Source organism: Syngnathus leptorhynchus, chromosome 4 (assembly GCF_054491065.1).
Source record: "Syngnathus leptorhynchus isolate UIUO chromosome 4, UIUO_Slep, whole genome shotgun sequence".
Classification (NCBI taxonomy): Eukaryota; Metazoa; Chordata; class Actinopteri; order Syngnathiformes; family Syngnathidae; genus Syngnathus; species Syngnathus leptorhynchus.
The window spans coordinates 398823-407618 of NC_141198.1; positions in this window are offsets into that span (position 1 = coordinate 398823).

Consider the following 8796-nt stretch of genomic DNA (forward strand, 5'->3'; position numbering starts at 1 on the left):
TTCTTCACCTTCACACGCAATTTCCTCAGGAATTGCAAATTCTAGTTATTATTAGTGTGAAGGTGAAGACCTTCACACTATTGTTATTCCTGTCCTTTATTATTATTATTATTATTATTATTATTATTATTATTATTATTTTACTTATTCTGCCCACTTTTTCTGCGTTTAACTACTTCCACATACTTCAACCTATTCACTCCGTTCCACTTTTCACTTATTTCAAATATTCATGACAATTGTGCTTAGATTTTATACATTCAAAAAATTTTCCGTTTTCACAAAATTCACAAATTTCCGGCAATTTTTCCCCATTCATTCTTAATGGCAGATTCAACATTTCACATTTACGTTGTTCCAGTTTGAAATTCACATAATTCAACCCATTCAAATCACATTAGGGACATTCCCAAACTTGGCAAATTCAAAATTTTCACATATTCACGTTTCAAAATTTCACAAAATTCCACAAAATTCCACAAAATTTCACAAAATTTCCTTTTTCACTTCTAGTTTCAACATACTTCAACCGATTCAACTCGTTCCAACTTTCAGCTGTTCATCTTTTCCCTACCTATTCCACACCTTCCCATTCAGCAAAAATTTCACATTTTTCAAATTTGAAATTCAACCAAATTCTGCAAAATTCTCGTTTTTCACCTCTAGTTTCCACATTTTTCAACCGATTCAACCCATTCCACTTTTCAACTCTTCATATTCTTCCTACCTATTCCCCAAATTCCCACTTAACAAAAATTCCACATTTTTCAAATTTGAAATTCAACCAAATTTTCCTTTTTCCACTCTAATTTCAACATTCTTCAACCGATTCAACCCATTCCAATTGTATTCACTATGTTCAACTTATGCATTTTCGCTAACTTTTTCAATTTTTGTCCGATTCAACCCGTTTCAACATTTATCTCCGAGAGTGACAACTAGACGGCCGTATATTTCGTTTCGTTCCAAATTTCAAAACTTTTTGGCGCAATTTTTTTTAAAAATTCCCATTCATTCTCAATGGGGATTTATAATTTGCTCTAACTTCTACATTTTTCAACCGATTCAACCCATTCCAACTTTCAACTCTTCATATTCTTCCTGCCTATTCCCCAAATTCAAACTTACCATAAATTCCACAATTTCAAATTTGAAATTCAACCAAATTTTCCGAAATTTCCCTTTTCCACTCTAATTTCTACATTTTTCAACCGATTCAACTCGTTTCAACTTTCAACTCTTCATATTCTTCCTCCCTATTCCCCAAATTCACTTTTACCATAAATTCCACATTTTCAAATTTGAAATTCAACCGAATTTTCCGAAATTTCCTTTTTCCACTCTAATTTCGACATTTTTCAACCGATTCGACTCGTTTCAACATCATTCTTCGGCATTCCCCGAGTATTTCTTCAACTTCTTCACCTTCACACGCAATTTCCTCAGGAATTGCAAATTCTAGTTAGTGTGAAGGTGAAGACCTTCACACTATTGTTATTCCTGTCCTTTATTATTAGTGTGAAGGTGAAGACCTTCACACTATTGTTATTCCTGTCCTTTATTATTATTGTGTGAAGGCGAAGGCCTTCACACATATGTTATTCTACTCCATTCACTTTATTATTATTATTATTATTATTCTTCTTCTTCTATTTTATTCTCCGCGATTTCTGTCCTTCTACTTCTTCCACACAATTCAACCCATTCACTCCATTCCACTTTTCACTCATTCCAACTATTCCCGAGATGAGCGCTTCCATTTTTGGTATTCCGAAAATTCTCCGATTCCGCAAAATTCCCAAATTCCCGACAAATTTTTCCCCATTCATTCTCAATGGCACATTCAACGTTTCACATTCACGTCATTCCAGTTTCAAATTCACGTCATTCCAGTTTCAAATTCACGTCATTCAGCACATTCACATCACATTGGGAAAGATTCTCAACATTCCCCAAATTCCCACTTCCCAAAAATTCCGCAAAATTCCACCAAATTCCCCAAAATTCAGTTTTTCACCTCTAAATTCCACGTTTTTCAACCGATTCAACCCATTCCAGTTTTCAACTCTTCATATTCTTCCACGCTATTCCCCAAATTCCCACTTCCCAAAAATTCCGCATTTTCAAATTTGAAATTCCACCAAATTCCACTAAATTCCCCAAAATTCCGTTATTCACCTCTAAATTCCACGTTTTTCAACCGATTCAACCCATTCCAGTTTTCAACTCTTCATATTCTTCCACGCTATTCCCCAAATTCCCACTTCCCAAAAATTCCGCATTTTCAAATTTGAAATTCCACCAAATTCCACCAAATTCCCCAAAATTCCGTTTTTCACCTCTAGTTTCCACATTATTCAACCGATTCAACCCATTCCAGCTTTCAACTCTTCATATTCTTCCACGCTATTCCCCAAATTCCCACTTCCCAAAAATTCCGCGTTTTCAAATTTGAAATTCCACCAAATTCCACCAAATTCCACCAAATTCCCCAAAATTCCGTTTTTCACCTCAAAATTCTACGTTTCTCGAGAAATTCAACTCATTCCAAAATCATTCCACAGTATTCCCCAAAAAAAAAATTCAGCTTTTCGCCTTCACACGCAATTTCTCCAGAAATTGCAAATTCTAGTTATTATTATTTTACTTATTCTGCCTGTTTTTTCGCCGTTAAACTACTTCCACATACTTCAACCGATTCACTCCGTTCCACTTTTCACTTATTCCAAATATTCAGGAATCGCGCGCTCAAATTTTATACATTCAAAAAATTTTCCGTTTTCACAAAATTCACAAATTTCCGGCAATTTTTCCCCATTCATTCTTAATGGCAGATTCAACATTTCACATTTACGTTGTTCCAGTTTGAAATTCACATAATTCAACCCATTCAAATCACATTGGGGACATTCCCAAACTTGGCAAATTCAAAATTTTCACATATTCACGTTTCAAAATTTCACAAAATTTCACAAAATTCCACAAAATTCCACAAAATTTCCTTTTTCACTTCTAATTTCAACATACTTCAACCGATTCAACTCGTTCCAACTTTCAACTGTTCATCTTTTCCCTACCTATTCCACACCTTCCCATTCAGCAAAAATTTCACATTTTTCAAATTTGAAATTCAACCAAATTCTGCAAAATTCCCTTTTTCCACTCTAATTTCCACATTTTTCAACCGATTCAACCCATTCCACTTTTCAACTCTTCATATTCTTCCTACCTATTCCCCAAATTCCCACTTAACAAAAATTCCACATTTTTCAAATTTGAAATTCAACCAAAATTTCCTTTTTCCACTCTAATTTCAACATTCTTCAACCGATTCAACCCATTCCAATTGTATTCACTATGTTCAACTTATGCATTTTCGCTAACTTTTTCAATTTTTGTCCGATTCAACCCGTTTCAACATTTATCTCCGAGAGTGACAACTAGACAGCCGTATATTTCGTTTCGTTCCAAATTTCAAAACTTTTTGGCGCAATTTTTTTTAAAAATTCCCATTCATTCTCAATGGGGATTTATAATTTGCTCTAACTTCTACATTTTTCAACCGATTCAACCCATTCCAACTTTCAACTCTTCATATTCTTCCTGCCTATTCCCCAAATTCAAACTTACCATAAATTCCACATTTTGAAATTTGAAATTCAACCAAATTTTCCAAAATTTCCCTTTTCCACTCTAATTTCTACATTTTTCAACCGATTCAACTCGTTTCAACTTTCAAATCTTCATATTCTTCCTCCCTATTCCCCAAATTCACACTTACCATAAATTCCACATTTTCAAATTTGAAATTCAACCGAATTTTCCGAAATTTCCTTTTTCCACTCTAATTTCGACATTTTTCAACCGATTCGACTCGTTTCAACATCATTCTTCGGCATTCCCCGAGTATTTCTTCAACTTCTTCACCTTCACACGCAATTTCCTCAGGAATTGCAAATTCTAGTTAGTGTGAAGGTGAAGACCTTCACACTATTGTTATTCCTGTCCTTTATTATTATTATTATTATTATTATTATTATTATTATTTTACTTATTCTGCCTGTTTTTTCGATGTTCAACTACTTCCACATACTTCAACCTATTCACTCCGTTCCACTTTTCACTTATTTCAAATATTCATGACAATTGTGCTCACATTTCAAACATTCAAAAAATTTTCCGTTTTCACAAAATTCACAAATTTCCGGCAATTTTTCCCCATTCATTCTTAATGGCAGATTCAACATTTCACATTTACGTTGTTCCAGTTTGAAATTCACATCATTCAACCCATTCAAATCACATTGGGGACATTCCCAAACTTGGCAAATTCAAAATTTTCACATATTCACGTTTCAAAATTTCACAAAATTTCACAAAATTCCACAAAATTCCACAAAATTCCCTTTTTCACTTCTAATTTCAACATACTTCAACCGATTCAACTCGTTCCAACTTTCAACTGTTCATCTTTTCCCTACCTATTCCACACCTTCCCATTCAGCAAAAATTTCACATTTTTCAAATTTGAAATTCAACCAAATTCTGCAAAATTCTCGTTTTTCACCTCTAGTTTCCACATTTTTCAACCGATTCAACCCATTCCACTTTTCAACTCTTCATATTCTTCCTACCTATTCCCCAAATTCCCACTTAACAAAAATTCCACATTTTTCAAATTTGAAATTCAACCAAAATTTCCTTTTTCCACTCTAATTTCAACATTCTTCAACCGATTCAACCCATTCCAATTGTATTCACTATGTTCAACTTATGCATTTTCGCTAACTTTTTCAATTTTTGTCCGATTCAACCCGTTTCAACATTTATCTCCGAGAGTGACAACTAGACGGCCGTATATTTCGTTTCGTTCCAAATTTCAAAACTTTTTGGCGCAATTTTTTTTAAAAATTCCCATTCATTCTCAATGGGGATTTATAATTTGCTCTAACTTCTACATTTTTCAACCGATTCAACCCATTCCAACTTTCAACTCTTCATATTCTTCCTGCCTATTCCCCAAATTCAAACTTACCATAAATTCCACATTTTGAAATTTGAAATTCAACCAAATTTTCCAAAATTTCCCTTTTCCACTCTAATTTCTACATTTTTCAACCGATTCGACTCGTTTCAACTTTCAACTCTTCATATTCTTCCTCCCTATTCCCCAAATTCACACTTACCATAAATTCCACATTTTCAAATTTGAAATTCAACCTAATTTTCCGAAATTTCCTTTTTCCACTCTAATTTCGACATTTTTCAACCGATTCGACTCGTTTCAACATCATTCTTCGGCATTCCCCGAGTATTTATTCAACTTCTTCACCTTCACACGCAATTTCCTCAGGAATTGCAAATTCTAGTTAGTGTGAAGGTGAAGACCTTCACACTATTGTTATTCCTGTCCTTTATTATTATTATTATTATTATTAGTGTGAAGGTGAAGACCTTCACACTATTGTTATTCCTGTCCTTTATTATTATTATTATTATTATTATTATTATTATTATTATTATTTTACTTATTCTGCCCACTTTTTCTGCGCTTAACTACTTCCACATACTTCAACCTATTCACTCCGTTCCACTTTTCACTTATTTCAAATATTCATGACAATTGTGCTCAGATTTTATACATTCAAAAAATTTTCCGTTTTCACAAAATTCACAAATTTCCGGCAATTTTTCCCCATTCATTCTTAATGGCAGATTCAACATTTCACATTTACGTTGTTCCAGTTTGAAATTCACATCATTCAACCCATTCAAATCACATTGGGGACATTCCCAAACTTGGCAAATTCAAAATTTTCACATATTCACGTTTCAAAATTTCACAAAATTTCACAAAATTCCACAAAATTCCACAAAATTTCCTTTTTCACTTCTAATTTCAACATACTTCAACCGATTCAACTCGTTCCAACTTTCAACTGTTCATCTTTTCCCTACCTATTCCACACCTTCCCATTCAGCAAAAATTTCACATTTTTCAAATTTGAAATTCAACCAAATTCTGCAAAATTCTCGTTTTTCACCTCTAGTTTCCACATTTTTCAACCGATTCAACCCATTCCACTTTTCAACTCTTCATATTCTTCCTACCTATTCCCCAAATTCCCACTTAACAAAAATTCCACATCTTTCAAATTTGAAATTCAACCAAAATTTCCTTTTTCCACTCTAATTTCAACATTCTTCAACCGATTCAACCCATTCCAATTGTATTCACTATGTTCAACTTATGCATTTTCGCTAACTTTTTCAATTTTTGTCCGATTCAACCCGTTTCAACATTTATCTCCGAGAGTGACAACTAGACAGCCGTATATTTCGTTTCGTTCCAAATTTCAAAAGTTTTTGGCGCAATTTTTTTTAAAAATTCCCATTCATTCTCAATGGGGATTTATAATTTGCTCTAACTTCGACATTTTTCAACCGATTCAACCCATTCCAACTTTCAACTCTTCATATTCTTCCTGCCTATTCCCCAAATTCAAACTTACCATAAATTCCACATTTTCAAATTTGAAATTCAACCAAATTTTCCAAAATTTCCCTTTTCCGCTCTAATTTCTACATTTTTCAACCGATTCAACTCGTTTCAACTTTCAACTCTTCATATTCTTCCTCCTATTCCCCAAATTCACACTTACCATAAATTCCACATTTTCAAATTTGAAATTCAACCAAATTTTCCGAAATTTCCTTTTTCCACTCTAATTTCTAAATTTTTCAACCGATTCGACTCGTTTCAACATCATTCTTCGGCATTCCCCGAGTATTTCTTCAACTTCTTCACCTTCACACGCAATTTCCTCAGGAATTGCAAATTCTAGTTAGTGTGAAGGTGAAGACCTTCACACTATTGTTATTCCTGTCCTTTATTATTATTAGTGTGAAGGTGAAGACCTTCACACTATTGTTATTCCTGTCCTTTATTATTATTAGTGTGAAGGTGAAGACCTTCACACTATTGTTATTCCTGTCCTTTATTATTATTATTTTACTTATTCTGCCTGTTTTTTCGGCGCTTCACTACTTCCACATACTTCAACCAATTCACTCCGTTCCACTTTTCACTTATTCCAAATATTCATGACATGGGTGCTCACATTTTAAACATTCAAAAAATTTTCCGTTTTCACAAAATTCACAAATTTCCGGCAATTTTTCCCCATTCATTCTTAATGGCAGATTCAACATTTCACATTTACGTTGTTCCAGTTTGAAATTCACATAATTCAACCCATTCAAATCACATTGGGGACATTCCCAAACTTGGCAAATTCAAAATTTTCACATATTCACGTTTCAAAATTTCACAAAATTCAACAAAATTCAACAAAATTCCACAAAATTTCCTTTTTCCACTCTAATTTCCACATTTTTCAACCGATTCAACCCATTCCACTTTTCAACTCTTCATATTCTTCCTACCTATTCCCCAAATTCCCACTTAACATAAATTCCACATTTTTCAAATTTGAAATTCAACCAAAATTTCCTTTTTCCACTCTAATTTCAACATTCTTCAACCGATTCAACCCATTCCAATTGTATTCACTATGTTCAACTTATGCATTTTCGCTAACTTTTTCAATTTTTGTCCGATTCAACCCGTTTCAACATTTATCTCCGAGAGTGACAACTAGACAGCCGTATATTTCGTTTCGTTCCAAATTTCAAAACTTTTTGGCGCAATTTTTTTTTAAAATTCCCATTCATTCTCAATGGGGATTTATAATTTGCTCTAACTTCTACATTTTTCAACCGATTCAACCCATTCCAACTTTCAACTCTTCATATTCTTCCTGCCTATTCCCCAAATTCAAACTTACCATAAATTCCACATTTTCAAATTTGAAATTCAACCAAATTTTCCGAAATTTCCCTTTTCCACTCTAATTTCGACATTTTTCAACCGATTCAACTCGTTTCAACTTTCAACTCTTCATATTCTTCCTCCCTATTCCCCAAATTCACACTTACCATAAATTCCACATTTTCAAATTTGAAATTCAACCAAATTTTCCGAAATTTCCTTTTTCCGCTCTAATTTCGACATTTTTCAACCGATTCGACTCGTTTCAACATCATTCTTCGGCATTCCCCGAGTATTTATTCAACTTCTTCACCTTCACACGCAATTTCCTCAGGAATTGCAAATTCTAGTTATTATTATTATTTTACTTATTCTGCCTGTTTTTTCGCCGTTAAACTACTTCCACATACTTCAACCTATTCACTCCGTTCCACTTTTCACTTATTCCAAATATTCATGACACGGCTGCTTACATTTCAAACATTCAAAAAATTTTCCGTTTTCACAAAATTCACAAATTTCCGGCAATTTTTCCCCATTCATTCTTAATGGCAGATTCAACATTTCACATTTACGTTGTTCCAGTTTGAAATTCACATCATTCAACCCATTCAAATCACATTGGGGACATTCCCAAACTTGGCAAATTCAAAATTTTCACATATTCACGTTTCAAAATTTCACAAAATTTCACAAAATTCCACAAAATTCCACAAAATTTCCTTTTTCACTTCTAATTTCAACATACTTCAACCGATTCAACTCGTTCCAACTTTCAACTGTTCATCTTTTCCCTACCTATTCCACACCTTCCCATTCAGCAAAAATTTCACATTTTTCAAATTTGAAATTCAACCAAATTCTGCAAAATTCTCGTTTTTCACCTCTAGTTTCCACATTTTTCAACCGATTCAACCCATTCCACTTTTCAACTCTTCATATTCTTCCTACCTATTCCCCAAATT